This window comes from Catharus ustulatus, chromosome 14 (assembly GCF_009819885.2).
Source record: "Catharus ustulatus isolate bCatUst1 chromosome 14, bCatUst1.pri.v2, whole genome shotgun sequence".
Classification (NCBI taxonomy): Eukaryota; Metazoa; Chordata; class Aves; order Passeriformes; family Turdidae; genus Catharus; species Catharus ustulatus.
The window spans coordinates 8,825,924-8,840,215 of NC_046234.1; the positions used below are offsets into that span (position 1 = coordinate 8,825,924).

The following is a 14,292-nucleotide window of genomic DNA, read 5'->3' on the forward strand; positions in this document are numbered from 1 at the left end:
GGAATGAAGAAAGCCTCTGCTCCATGACTAAGCTGAAGACAGATTTAAAGGAGCCCAAAGGCACAGCTGTGCCTTAGAGAAAAATAAGCTGAGAGCACTATACATTGTCCCCAGTAGGCCAACTGGGCCGGGGCTGTTTCTGGGTTTGAGCATTAGCCATTACCGGAGAACCACAAACAGCCCTGAAGCAAATGGTGTCTGTGTTTTGATAGTGATTCCTCAGATGGTAACTTATAAATCCTCTCTGGACCAGTGATGTATGCGTGTCTGCATGTGTGGGAAAGTAGGTAATGGTCTGAAAATTGATCCTTTGGGATGATGAGAGCAAGCACTAGTTGTGCAAGCCTCTGCCTCCTCCACCATTCCTCTGCCTCTGCTGCCAGCATAGGGAGTGACAGGCACTGAGTCTGAGGTGAGGGCTGCTCTGAGTTTTCTGCATCTTTTGATGCCCTCTGCATCTCTTTTGTTCCATCTTAAATTGGCCTCGAGCAGCCTTCACAGATGACATTGACAGGTTAGATGTTTTCACCACAACATTCAACAGATCTGTTGAATTCCCAAAGAATTAAGAAAATGTTCTTCAAAAAAAGCCTTTTCTAAGCAAGCTTTTAGTTGTTTCTTGTATTTTACTCATCAGTACTCAAAATCACTATGTACAAGATGTGTGCTAGTGTATTCCTGCATGACTCACTCACAGCCTGGCTGCCTCTGACCCTTCTTGCTTGAAGTTTGGGGTAAGGAATGATCTTGGTCCTTTACTGATATTTCATTCAACAACTGAACATAGAGCACCTGGTGGGCAGGACTCTTGACTGAAAAATGGTAATTTTGTACTCTTCTGGCCAACAGCAGTGCCAGCTGGAGATCTCCTGGCATACACCAAGGAATACTCAGGCTGTATCCACCCAGCCTGACTAAAAGCCCCCTCTCCTCCTGGACTCAGTCTCCACTTTCAGGAGGTGTCAGCCCTCCCTCCCTGACACTGCTTGGACAGGACAGGGAAAATTGCTCTCCCCACCTCTGCAGCTGGTGGTTGGATCTGTGCTGTTCCCCAGCATGAGTGTTTCACAGTAAGAAATAAAAATTTGTATTTCCTGCTCAGCAAAAGCAGAGCTGTCCCAAAGTCAAGTCACATTTCTATTGCAGACAAGTCCTAACACACAAGTTCAACATACTTAACACTTCTGTGCTAAAACACCATTCACAGTTTTCAGCCTTAGGGGAATTCAGGGTGTTAGTGATATCTATCAGCAAATACGATTTATAATGTAATTGTATAATAGAGTAAGAGGGTCACACTTGAGCCTTTGAGCCTCAGTGCACAGCAGGTCTCTTAGGCACCAGAAGGAAGCAGTGCTGGACTTCACTGTTTATCTGTTTGCATCATATTCTGGCTCCAACATATATTTTACTTACTGCTTTCTAAATAGGAAGTGTCCAAAAAAATGGAAATTTGAACAAGGTTTTTTTTTTTAATTAAAAAAATATGCAACCCAAACAGTGAAAAAATAACAAAGAAAGCCCATCTAGTTTATTTGTAGGTAATTTAATTCATTAATTTAAAATACTTTTCAAAAGTGTTTAAATGTTTTTGTATATTTTCCCCATTCTATTCAGATGCAGCTTGTTTCAAATCACATAAAATAATCCTTGCTGGAGGAAAGCAAGCTTTTCACAGTGACACCTCTTTCACATAAAAATTGTAACATTAAGAACATGAGTAATTGTATATTGAGCTACACCAATGCCTTGATATTTATGGATGAAGATAAAGGATGTCTGTTAGCAGAAATAAGCACTACATTTATCCTAAAAACTCCACTTAGTGGTAAATCATTGCACATCAACGAATGAAACTGTATTTCAACGAAATAAATTGGAAAGTACCTGGGGCAAAAAATGAAACTAAGAAATTACAATTTAATTCAAAGATTTATCCCTTCTCATTTAAGTTATTACAAAAATCTGTGTTAACGCTACTCTATGTGAATTAATGCTCTTTATAGGGAAGTTTCTTCAGGATGACTGGACTAGATTGGGGAAGTATCATGAGGGGAGCTGTTGAAATTAAAAATAAAAGTACTAGTGCTCCCAGAGTGAACAAAACTTGCAGCCTGTGATCCATGGTGTTGCATGCAATGCTCTTTTTCTACCCTCAATCATGTATGACAAAAAAACAGTGATGGACTGTCACAACACAGGGCATCTGTTAACCCACAGATTAAAAGGTATATGAGGGCTAAGTAATTAATCTTTCTCACCACACCTTATTTCCAAGGACTGAACTCAGTTATTTTACTTGTGGTACAGCAGGCAACTACCACCTGTTTTCACAAGGGCTCTGAGAATAATGCACATTAATAGTCTTTCTCATGCACGTGGGTTTTCCCTGGGGTCTCAGCGTTCACAGACTCTGAGCTGGTGGCTACAGCCACAATTCAGACACACCTAGAGTTTCATCTAAGAACAAACATGCAGACATGCCTGAACACCACTTTATCATCAAGAAGACCAGGTCACACTTTGATGAGCACGTGTGAAGTAGGTCAGCACCGAGGTGTCTTCCAGGAATGACCAAATGGAGTGTGTAGATGTGAGAGCAGTCTTACCATAACTAAAACAGCAATAAATCCCCCAAATAAACAACACCACAAAAAGATGTAAAACTGCAGCTCAGCTCCCTGTAAGCTTAGGCTTTTCTCTACTACACCAGGAAAACAACACCCAGAAGAGAATGCCTGTTACTCAGCCTTGTTCAGACTGCAGATCTTGATCTTTAGAGTTTCGCAACCCATCACAAAGCAAGTGTTTTTCCATCCACTGCTCTTGGGCCACTGGCAGCAATCCTGATACACACAGAGCACTGCCACACAAACCCAGGTAGGCATCCCACACCATGGCCCTGCACGGTTCCTCTACATTGAGAGGCTCTCAAAGCAACAAGCACATTTCACATCAGCAAAAATGTTACATCATCCTGAACGTCTGTGTGCATTCTCATGACATTTCTGGAATACTTTGCAAAAAGCAGGTTGGCTACAGAGCTGAGAACTTCCTGCCCCAGTCTTGAAGGTAGATGTCTTATAATAGTTCCCCAACCCCTTGCTGCCATTGTCTGACCCAGTTCAGGAGCAGGAAGCTCTGTATTGTCACCTGACAATCAAACTGCACACGATCTGCCCTGCCTGCCGAGCAGAGATGGTGGCAGGAGCTGTAAGCAGAAGTGTGAAGTTCACAGCGCTAACTTAATCCCATAAAAAGTGATGTGAGATAAGGCTTGTTTGAGCACAGAACAAACAAACATGCCACATAGATCCTGCAACTTAGCACAGATAGAAAAGAGTCTCTCACCCATGTCCAAAACATAACTTCTGAAATTCAGCCTGACAGAAGATTTTCTGTCAAAGGCCGTTTCCTGAGGGTACCAAAAAATGTCCAAAAATGTCCAATCATTCATGACCAAATAATGTGCCCTTCAAGTTTAGGTCCCAGTTCCAGAAAGCACTTAAGCACATGCTTCACAGCAAGCTCAGGAACAGTCATTGACCTCATTGAAACTAAAATTTGAGGAATTGAGCCTGCTTATTTTTTTGCCATTGTCCAAGTTTTCCCTGCCATTTTCACTGCCCAAAGTTTGAGCAGCACCTGGCAAGATTAAAGGAGAATCTTGACTCCAGTAAAGTGAAGTGCTCCTATTCAACCACCTTCTCACTTCAGAGACAGTGAAGATTTTCTGTCAGAAAAATGCTATTTCACAGGGTGTATTTAACACATACACATTTTGTATGGTAGGAAACTGAAGGGGCACTTCCTCTTCTAAAGCAAAAACCATGCACCAAGAGAAAAGCAAGCATCATGCATGAACATGTGCATGAGAGGGATGCAGAAGTCTTCTTGGGTATTGAATGTTCAACATTTAATAATTTTGATTTGCAAATATGCCATACAAAACCAGCAGCACAATTAACCTCTCTCTGTCTGGGAGCTGCATGGGAAGAAGCCTTCCCCTGGTTCAGCACAGAGAGTGAGGCAGAGTTTGCTTTTGCACCCCTTGAAACGATCCCTTAAGTATTTGGAAGTGGTGGAGTCTATCCCTGGAGGTATTTAAAAACCATGCAGATGTGGCACTTGGAGACACAGTTTAGTGGTGGGCTTGGAAGGGCTGCGTTAATTGGTTGGACTCCATGATTTTGAAGGTTTTTGTCCAACCTAAATGATTTTGTGGTTCTGTGATAAGGGATCTTGGCCTATGGGAGCTCGAACTGTGTAAATGGAAAAGCTGTTTGTGCTCTGAGTAAGGAAGTTAAAATTTGACCTGCAATGAGTGCGTAAGGCTGCAGAAAGGAAGGGCTTTCTCTACTGCTGCACTCAGAGCAATCTCTCTTTTGTCTAAAGGCCAATGTGGCTGTGACCCACACACAGCCATCAGACTATTAACACTTTTATTCCAACTAGTTATTTCTGGCTTTGGCAGTCAAAATACCTAAATGCCCAGAGTGCTTCCAGGGTAACTATAGTAATTACAAAAACAAACAACAGCAGTTGACCCATGGGTCAGCTGAAGCCAAGCTCTGAATCACACACTTATTTTTTACCTATAGTTATGAAAAGGAATTCAAGCTGGACAACAGGGCAGTTCATTTCCTAGCCACCCCAGGAATGCTCAGCACAGATGCTGAGTGCTCACCCCCTCCATGGGAGATGCAGAGAGGTGAGTGCTGCACAACAGGCAGCACCCAAGCAGAACTTCATCAGACACACTGTGTAAATCCACTGGGAGCTGATGGACTGTATGAATGATCTTTCTTTTTCTGGGTATTCATAATCTATATGTTTCAGAGAGCTCTGAAAGTCAGAGCTCTGAAATTAGGAGAAAGACTGTTCAAGCTCCAGACCTCCTTTACACTTTCAGTTCTTCCTATTCCTGCAACAGTGGTCAGTTCACTCTCAGCTGGTCAGTAATTAGCAGCTTCATGCTGGAAGGGTTAAGGCTCATTCTGGAAGAAGCCATAATGTAGTCAAATTAATTACCTTGCATCTCAAAAATGTCACATTTTATTTTTAACCAAAATACATTTGCTGATACAAGGCTGCATTGTGTTGCTGCTTCACCACAATGGTTTCTTCAACTCCTCTCCCTCTCTAAAACAAGTCAAAATTTACTATCTACTTTGATTATTTAGGATATTGTAAAGACAGATGGCTCACTAGCCACACTTTTGAAGTACATAATCCAAAAGCTAAAGTGCTATGAGAGAAACCAGATCAATCACAAACAGCAAGCATATATATTATAGCAGATAATACATATTTTAAAGATAGACAATTGATCCTTCAGTTGCGCTTCTATTTATTTTCTTTAAAATAAATTTTGTTAATTAGAGGGCCATGAGGCATTATTATCAGCAAATAAAAAAGATCAGAATACAATGGACCAAGACCTTTATGATTCACTGGCAAACCACAAGGAAAAAACCACCAATCTGGAAGCATCAAACCTTCCAGCAGAACAAGGTGCAACAAAATGTGTAACAGGAGCATCCAAGCTAACTTGCAGACAGCTCCTGGTTCTCTAAAGCTGTATGCCTCATCTTAACCAAACAAGATCTAAATTAAATTAAATCCAAAATCTCAAGGTTGAAAAAACCCCCCAAACCTAATACACTAAAGAGGAAAAGTAAAAAAATATAATGAAGTTTTTGTTTCTTCTTCTGGCTTTCATTAAAACACTCCAGTGCAAAATACTGTCTACAGACATGAAGCCAGAGTTGCACAGAGGAGAGAAATTCTGCATGGGCTGAGACAATTCTTGCACATGATACCCAAAAGTGTGGCCCTGAATGAGAAAAGAGATTTTCTTTTTAGGTGTTGCCCGTGTTGTGTGGGTGCTGTTCACAGCAATAGTGCAGGGAACAGTACACAGAAAGGACACTGTAAAACCATGGGTGCTGTCAGGAGCATTCAGGGATGGGCACCCTGGAACCTTTACAGCTTTCTACTGTGGATTAACTGACATTTTGAATAACAAATCTTTGGAATTCTACAGGGAAAGACAAGGTTTACCCTGGTGCCATTCCCCATGTCCCTGCTGGTTTCCAGGGGAGGAGTACTGCAGGAGTTCTCTTCGAGGAGAAAACCAAGCTAGTAAAATCCCTTCCCCTGATCCCTCCTACCCCAACAATGCAGAATATTGTTGAGTAAAAATGGAGTCACAGTCACAGGCAGCACATACAAAAGAGACTTATGAAAGCAGTGGTGTACACAGAAAGCAGTAATTGCTTTCCTTTTTTAGATTTCATGCTTATTTGTTTAAACCACTAAGACACATTTGCATGCTACCCTTTTCTGGTCAGACATGAAAAAAATAACGTAGAATTAAATGCAAGAGCAAGTAACACCTCCTGCTAACTTTCATGTTTAATTTTAACTCATGAAACACTTCAGCGAAATCCATCACTCGATTTTACTTTTTTAAAGAAGCAAAGAGTACGATCAAAAATGACTTTACTAAAAGGTGGAAAGAAACAACAGAACCCCAGCTATTATCTTTTCTTATTTTAAACCTCTTCCCACACTTGACACAAATTTAGAACTGAATGCGGAATTACTCCTACTCTTCTCCTTCACTTATGACTCTTCCTCACCATGTTTTTCAGTGGAGGAGGTTGTAAATGTTTCTTGGGAGGGTCCAGTGCAACAAGAAGCATGTACAGCGTGTGCTGCTGGCAGGAGCCCCATGGGCTGAGTGCTGCTGATGTTAGCTAAGACTAATTGTTGGATTTAAATGAAGCCTGCTGGGAGGTAAAATACCCCCCAGTCAGGACAAAGATCTGTGTTAGAGGAACAGTGATGCTAAACCAGCCAGAAGAGAGTGGATTCTAAACCCTGACATTATGGAGGTTTTTCAGGCACAGTTAACAGTGGCTGTAGCACAGATGTGCCCATTCAGAGGGCACTGGCCCAGAACTGGTGGTTTTGGGAGGCTTTAAAAAGCAGGCTGAGAGGGATGGCACAAGACAAGCATAAATGTGAACTTGTGAGTGTTTAATGATTGATCTAGTCCTTCTGCAGATAGAAAAGCCTTTTCTCAGCAGAAAATATATGTTTTATTACTTTACAATGCCCAGGAAGAATCATTTGGTGGTGCTGTCTTGATGTCTGTGTTAAAAGTCATTGCAGAATCCCAGGGAGATCTTTCCCAGGAATATGCCAAGGGAAGTGCCTCTTCCATTTGTAAAGACTCTGATTTGGAGGGAAGACCATAAACAGAGAAAACAGTATCACATGGGAAAATGAATGGCATCCTAGTCTCAGAGAAACAAGGAGAAAAAATTCTTTTCTGACTTCAGCAGGTTACAAAAATAATCACACATACACAAAGTCATGTGTCCTGTGCATGATAAAGATAAGCAATACAATGTGATGTCTCAAACCAGGGAAGTTTGTTAAAAAGCAGTCTAACCCCTGAGAGCAGACAGGTGGACTGTAAGATATAGAAGAATACTAAAAAAGCTTCCAAAGAAGGCAAAGAAGATTTTGATGACAAATTTGGGGAAATTTCAAGGATTACAACAGACAGAAAAATTTCTGACAGTGGCCACTTTCTGATTTCACACCCAACACTATATGAAATTGGTGGGTTCTGATGAGTATGGTCTGTGTTAATTCCAAAGAATTTTGTTCTGACTTGGGTCCTCCCTGTGGTGCTGCCATAGCTACTTTTGTGTGCAATCAGAAGAGAGTTAGACAGATGATGACTTGAGGAGAAACACAAAGCATTAATTTTCCCAGGCAGCTCCAAAACTTACAGTATTTGCTCAGCTGGGTTCCAGGAGACTTTCAAGAAAAATCAACCATACTGACTTTTATGGAATTCCAATGTGCTTCTTGTTTCAGAGGAAACAGTGCTAGTGCCATTATTTAATGTTCATATCATTGAACATTATTATCTTTCTCACAATGAAAGACTGTGTGATGCTGATTTTCTTTCACCCTCTCAGCATGGATACTCAGACTATCTTTGATACTCCTACTACCTTCTTATTGTGGATCAAACCACCATCAGAGGAACCCACACAGGAAACAAAATGAATTTAGATGCTTAAATAACTTATACAATCTAGCCTGGGAGCAATGGGATGTTTGTACCTGTATTACTAAAAAGGGCACCTCTAAACCAATAATGCAGCAGAGTCATGATGCTACACTCTTTTGCACACTTCAACCTGCTTTGCAAAAGTAAGAATTTGCATTATCCTTTTCACTTCTGAAAGAGTTTGAACTGTCTTCCAATAATTTATTCATGCAGTGTAATTAAGCACAGAATCTAACCCAACTTAGCAGAGGCTTAGATTTCCAGCTCTGTGGTTTTTCACCTCTGAGACTATTTACTATTTGCTTGCCAGTAATTACCACAACCATCTCCTGCTTTGAATTCTGGTACAGAAGAGGGTTTCCTATTAGTTTCCTTAAACTTAAAGGGAACTTAATTTTGAAACTCAGCTGAATGGAGACCTTCCATGAATCAGGTTATAAAACCATTTGCAAGTTTTTCTTCTTGCTTGTTCACCAGGTTAGGTATTATTGGTTTCTGTCTAAAATGCCCTGGCCAGCATTTCTTTTCAGCCTCTGAAGCATTTTTTTGTTGTTGTTTTTTAATACACACTGTGCCTAAAGGGACAAATGCTTGGAAATGTTTACATGTTTCACTTGTTTCTTGGAAATCATGACCCATAGATAAAGAGAATACTTCTGCAACAATAATTGGGCACTTAAAGAGCTTCTGGTCTTTCTGATGGTTTGCATTAATTTTAAACCCATCACAGATATCCATATTTTATTCTGTGACTTCCTTATTACTTAAAATAAGTTGAGAATGATAGCGCTTACTAATATTATTGCACTGTTACTGTCATGAGATTATAATATACATAATTTAAACAATGATTTATTGAAAAAAAAATTAAAACAGAATTTGAAGTCTATCTAGGAATTTGGGGTATTTTGAGTAGTCATCTTCCAATAAAACCAAAATAAATATTTTAGATATGCCATAAGACATTTCTGTCTATCTCTTTGAATACTAATATTGATCCTGTAACTTCAGTCTCTTCTCCAAAATGGTTTATTTCAATTTTTACTAGAATTACGCAGAACAATCCAATTGCCTTGAATCCAGCTGGATTAGGACTTTGTGTTTTTTTAATCCAAGGCTGCTTCTCCAAGGCTGATTTTGTGTTTCTCCCTATTTGACAATTAAAGGAAAACGAAAACTATTCTTGGGTACAAAATCATGTGCAAAATCAGACCCATAATGTACAATCAAAGCTGAAGATGAATGAAGCACTAAAGTAATCCAATGCCCCTCCCCTGTAGCACTTCTCGCATCCAGTTTGAAAATCAGATATTTTTGCAGGCCAGAGCACTCTTTATTGTATTTCAGGATATTTTCACTTTCATTCTTTGCTGCAAAGAATCAATGTCTCTAGAGACAGACTGTTGCTTGCATGCTTTCTAATGCACATTTAAATCAGAACCCATGACATATACCTATGATTAATTTCACACATTGCTTCAGCTCTGAGGTAGAAACCCTGTTTTCTCACAGTATTAGGTGACAGGTGTCACATGCTCTTTGTGTCAGAAACCTTCTGACAGCTCAGCTCTTCCAGAGCTCCAGGACCAGAGCCCTGCTCACAGGAATACAACCATGTTCCAAGACCCCCTTAACAGCCCTGATTACAGAAGCTGCCATTCGAGGGACAGAAGCAGCAAGAAGAGATCTTTTTTGTTGTTTACCATTTCCTAAGCCTGTGGCTGCTTCACTTTTATGTGGACTAGCATGGGCCAGGGAAGCATCTGCATGGATGCTGAGTGCTGGCTGTGAGAACCACCAAAAGAGGGATGTGGGAGGGGTGGAGGTGGCTGGATAGAGTCAAAAGCAGGACAGCCAAAGGCCTCTGAAGAGACATTCAAGTCCTGGGCTGCACTGAGTGTAAGACTCTTTTGGTTTGTGGGGTTTTTTTTTTTTTTGTTTGTTTGTTTGTTTTTTTTTTTTTTGTATGAGTGTGTCTTTCATTCCCACACCACAAAGCTGCTGTCTCTGTCCTGACTGCTCCAGAGTTCCCTGACAGACACAGCTGAGCATGGATTGTACCTGAGCATAGATTTGGAGGCTCTGCCTTGCCTTTCCACAGGCAAAAAGCACCAGCTCTGCATTTACAGCCATGGGATGGAAGGGAAGACCCCCAGCTGCAGCTGAGCACTGTTTCCACAGAGATTTACTACCACTGACTTTGATGCCTAACAATCTCCTCCAAAGTTCTCTGCTTCTGGCTTGGTTCTTGATAATCAAGGGCTTGACACTGGGAAACTAAGAGTTTTTCCCAACAGCATTATATACAGGAAAGAACAATTACAGGCTCAGGATTGAAATCACTAAATGCACTACACCACTCTTGGACTCATTCCACTGAACTGTTAGTAGTTAATGGTATTTTCACCAAAAAACCTGAGCAAATAGAGTAATAACAGTAAGTCAAATGTATTACATTGTGAAACATGGATTTCAAAAGAACAGGGACCAAAGCTGCCAAGGCCTCCTGTATTTAGATAACTACCTCAGCTCTTCTTTCCACTCAGCTGAGATCTCCCCAGCATTTCCCACAGCTGTACCCTGACCATAGAAGCTGAGTGCTATCATCACATTACCTTCTCACCTAACAGGTGTTTGGTTAGAAGTTTGTCAAGTCCACATTTATTTTTAACAGCTGGATTACCAAGAGGCATTGGTTATGTCCCCATTTCCCGGTTCCCTGGTGTGGAGTCCCTGCCCTGGGGCTCTGGTATTTGCTGACTGAGGAGAGTGCCTGCAGCCTGTTCCCAGAACAGACCCCAGCCACAGCTCAGAGCTGTTACTGGGAACAGAAGAGGCAACACCCTCCACCAGCAGAGTGATAACTGGTGGTTTTAGACAGTTTTTCAAGTAAGTTGCTACACCAGAAAGGGTATCTGCACTGGCAGAGCCCTTGCCACAAGCAGTTTGTGCTTTCTACAAGATCTTTCCACAAAAGGATAAGACTTTTTTCCAGCCCTTGGGCATTTCCCTTTGCTGCTCTGGACACTCCTGCGTCTTTAGCAGAAACATGACTGCCAGGTCTGCTTCCACCATGGAAGCCCATGGACGAGTCAGGCAGCCCTGGACTGGATCTGAGAGAATTCAAGGAACACACAGTTTTCCAGACAGCCACTAAGGGTTAAGCATGGAGGAAACATCCTTTGATTATTGAATTCTGACTACGCTATTGCACAAGTATGTTATGAACAAAAAAAGTTAGCAAAACTCATAGTGAATTTCACATTTTCTTACTTAACTGTTTTATTGTAAGCATACACAATGCCCCCAAAAATATTTTTTTTTTAAATGAGCCAGCATAGCATAGATTTTAATATTCTTCTGCTTCTTTACAAAAAGACAAGTGATCATGATGTTTAAGTTTTCCCTTTACTAGTTTAAAACTTTGCACTTTATGTCATAGTCCTTATGCTGAGATACTTCAGGGAGTCCGATTGTAGAAACAGTGAAGAGATACCTGGAATTTTTATTGTTGGTTGGCTTCTGTATATACAGAATTTAATTATGGAAAATCAGAACACTGTCCTTGCTAGACACTCTCTACAGGTCCAGTAGTGAAATATCATCAGTTATGCAACCTATTCCACCACCTGGTCCAAAGAACTTTCACTGGGGACTCACAAAATTACTGTTCCCATGATGGGCTAACAGCACCCTTGGATGAGCTTAGTAAATTGGGAAGTGCAGGCTCCAAGGGACCACAGTAAAAATAGGAGGGATTAAAGAATCTCTTTGTTTGCAATTTGAGTAAATACACCAAGCACAAAGGAGACACAAAACCTGAACTATGCTCTTAAGACTTGGAGATAGCAAAAGGAATCTGACAGGATAGTGCGTGGGAAATCAGGGATTACCACTGCTTGTGTTGCTGCTGCTCGAATCAAAGGGTTGTCTGCATTTTTACTGGCATAGCTGAGCTGCCATGTATCTGCTAGCACAAGTATGCCATGGGAAAGCTCTGATATTGATAAAAAGAACACTGCTCCCAGTTTAGTTTATATTGCTCCGGAAACAGTTAAAGAAAAAAGATGTCGCTCAGCCCAAGAATATCCGAGATGTTTATCAGCCTAATTACAGTGATTTGAATTTATGCATCATAATACATCTATGTGGGTTTCCTGCACATTACATTGGAAATGGAGCTTCTTAGAACAAGTCAGTGGCAATCATTTTATCAATGTTACACACACAAACTGGTTACTGAAGCAGATCTTTGCTGTATACTAAGCATGGATTATTGGAATTTCCCACAGGAATATATTGCTCTGAATTAACAGGCAGGAAAAAAAAGAAGCTTCTAACACGGGTATGCTGAGTGGCATCACAATGTGACTGTGAGGTGTTGATGGCCACTCTAAGCTATTAGGGGTAAAAATGCTTTTTCCTGGATCTAGCCTTAAGTGGTTTGCAAATGGAGCCCTAAGGACTCACAAACAGCAAGCAGGAAAACAGATCCTCTGCACAAAGAAAATTGTCCAGCTGTTAAACAGAGATTTAGAGATTTTTCAAGATTTTCTGAAGTTCTTTTCCTAAAACTCCCAAAGAGCTGAAGTTGTTAGGGGAGGTGCAAGCCACATAGGATGCACATGAAATATCTCTGGCCGCTACACCTCACTGCTGGAAGAACTGGAATTGTAGGAAATAACCCCAACACATGCCAGCAAGGCTGTTCTGTGGCCCAAAGCATGAGGTTTTCCCCCTCAAGAGGAGTTTGCTCAGCCAGAGAGCTGCTGTCTCAGGCAGGAGAAGTCAGTGATGTTGCTCTGGTGTCACTGTGACTGGCAAGGACCTCCACTGCTGGAGACGGGCTCTGCTCTGTGCGGAGGGAAGACAAAGCGTGGTGGAGGAAATGGTGGTAACACAGAACAGAAAAATGAAACACTGTTGTGGGAAGCTCGGTGTGCAAGCCAGGAAGGCACCTGGGGGGGATGGAGGGCACAGCTGGCGTAAGGACTATGACATCTGATGGTACCCTGTACCATGCACAGGGCAGGGCTCTGTGCCTGCTGGAGCCTCACCACCACTCTCGTGTTAGGATTAGATGTTAGGAAGAAGTTCCTTACTCAGAGGGTGGTGAGGCACTGGAACAGGCTGCCCAGAGAGATGTGGCTGCCTCTTTTCTGGAAATGTTCAAGGGCAGGTTGGATGGGGCCCTGAGCAACCTGATCTAGTGGGTGGCATGCTGGCAGGGGGCTGGAATGAGATGATCTTTAAGGTCCCTTCCAACCCAAGCCATTCTGTGATTCTGTGTTCTCACACATGCCATGGTGCATAGCAACTCATCTGCTGGGCCATCTGCTGAGCTGCTGGTACTCGAATTAGGACTGCAACTCCTCATTCCTGTGTGCAGCCTTTCAAATCTTACACCCTCTTCACTGCAAATCTTCTCCTGCTTGATCCATTACATCATCCCTCCTCATCAGCTGGGACTGGCTGCTAGGACAGGAGGTGTTTGGCAGCCTTGCATTGTCTCTTACCCCTCAGATCAATGCCCTCACCCAGGGAGAAGCATTACATGCACTTGGCTTCACTCTGTGTGCTGCCCCATCAAAGAGTCATCACTTCAGAGATGGTGCAGGAATCCCCCAGCCAGCAGCCAGGATCTGTTTTTGCATTCTGTATTTCTAGGTCCCCAGCATACTGTTGGCCATGAGTCATGCAAATCTTATGCCAGGCAAAGCAAAAATGGCTGCACCACACAGATTTAATCTCTCAAATAGAAAGTGAGATGTTTCAGTGAATTTACTCTTTTTAAGAAGTTACCAATTTCTCTGCAACTCTGCTTTTATTTCTCACCATAATTCTATCTGGCTGAAATATCTTTTTGTGGAAAATTTTGTGAGTGAGACGTTACACAAAATGAACTGAAACTGTGCATTTGAACACATTCATATCCATTCATTGCCTCCAGTTTCCAATCACAAGCTGGTAAATGCTGCAGTTCCTGTACCACATCTCCCAGCGTCACTGGAGCTACCAGGAGCTCTAATAACACTGGCAGATCTGGGGGTTTCCACTGGGATGCAAAATTCTCCAACCTGCTTTTCTCTTCCCTTGTTGCTGAGGACCATGGCTCTGTGCTTGATTTGCATTCAGCCAAATCATAGAAAAGCTAAAGAAAAAAGCCTCAACCTGACATTCAAGCCCAGTGTTTAAAG

General features: G+C 41.8%; 1 protein-coding gene across 2 annotated transcripts in view; it reads right to left on the reverse strand.

Moving 5' to 3' along the window:
- The window catches only part of GAB3 (GRB2 associated binding protein 3), a 65,028-nt gene that overhangs the window by 39,274 nt on the left and 11,462 nt on the right, over positions 1-14,292 (reverse strand). The gene's annotated exons all lie outside the window — the stretch shown is intronic.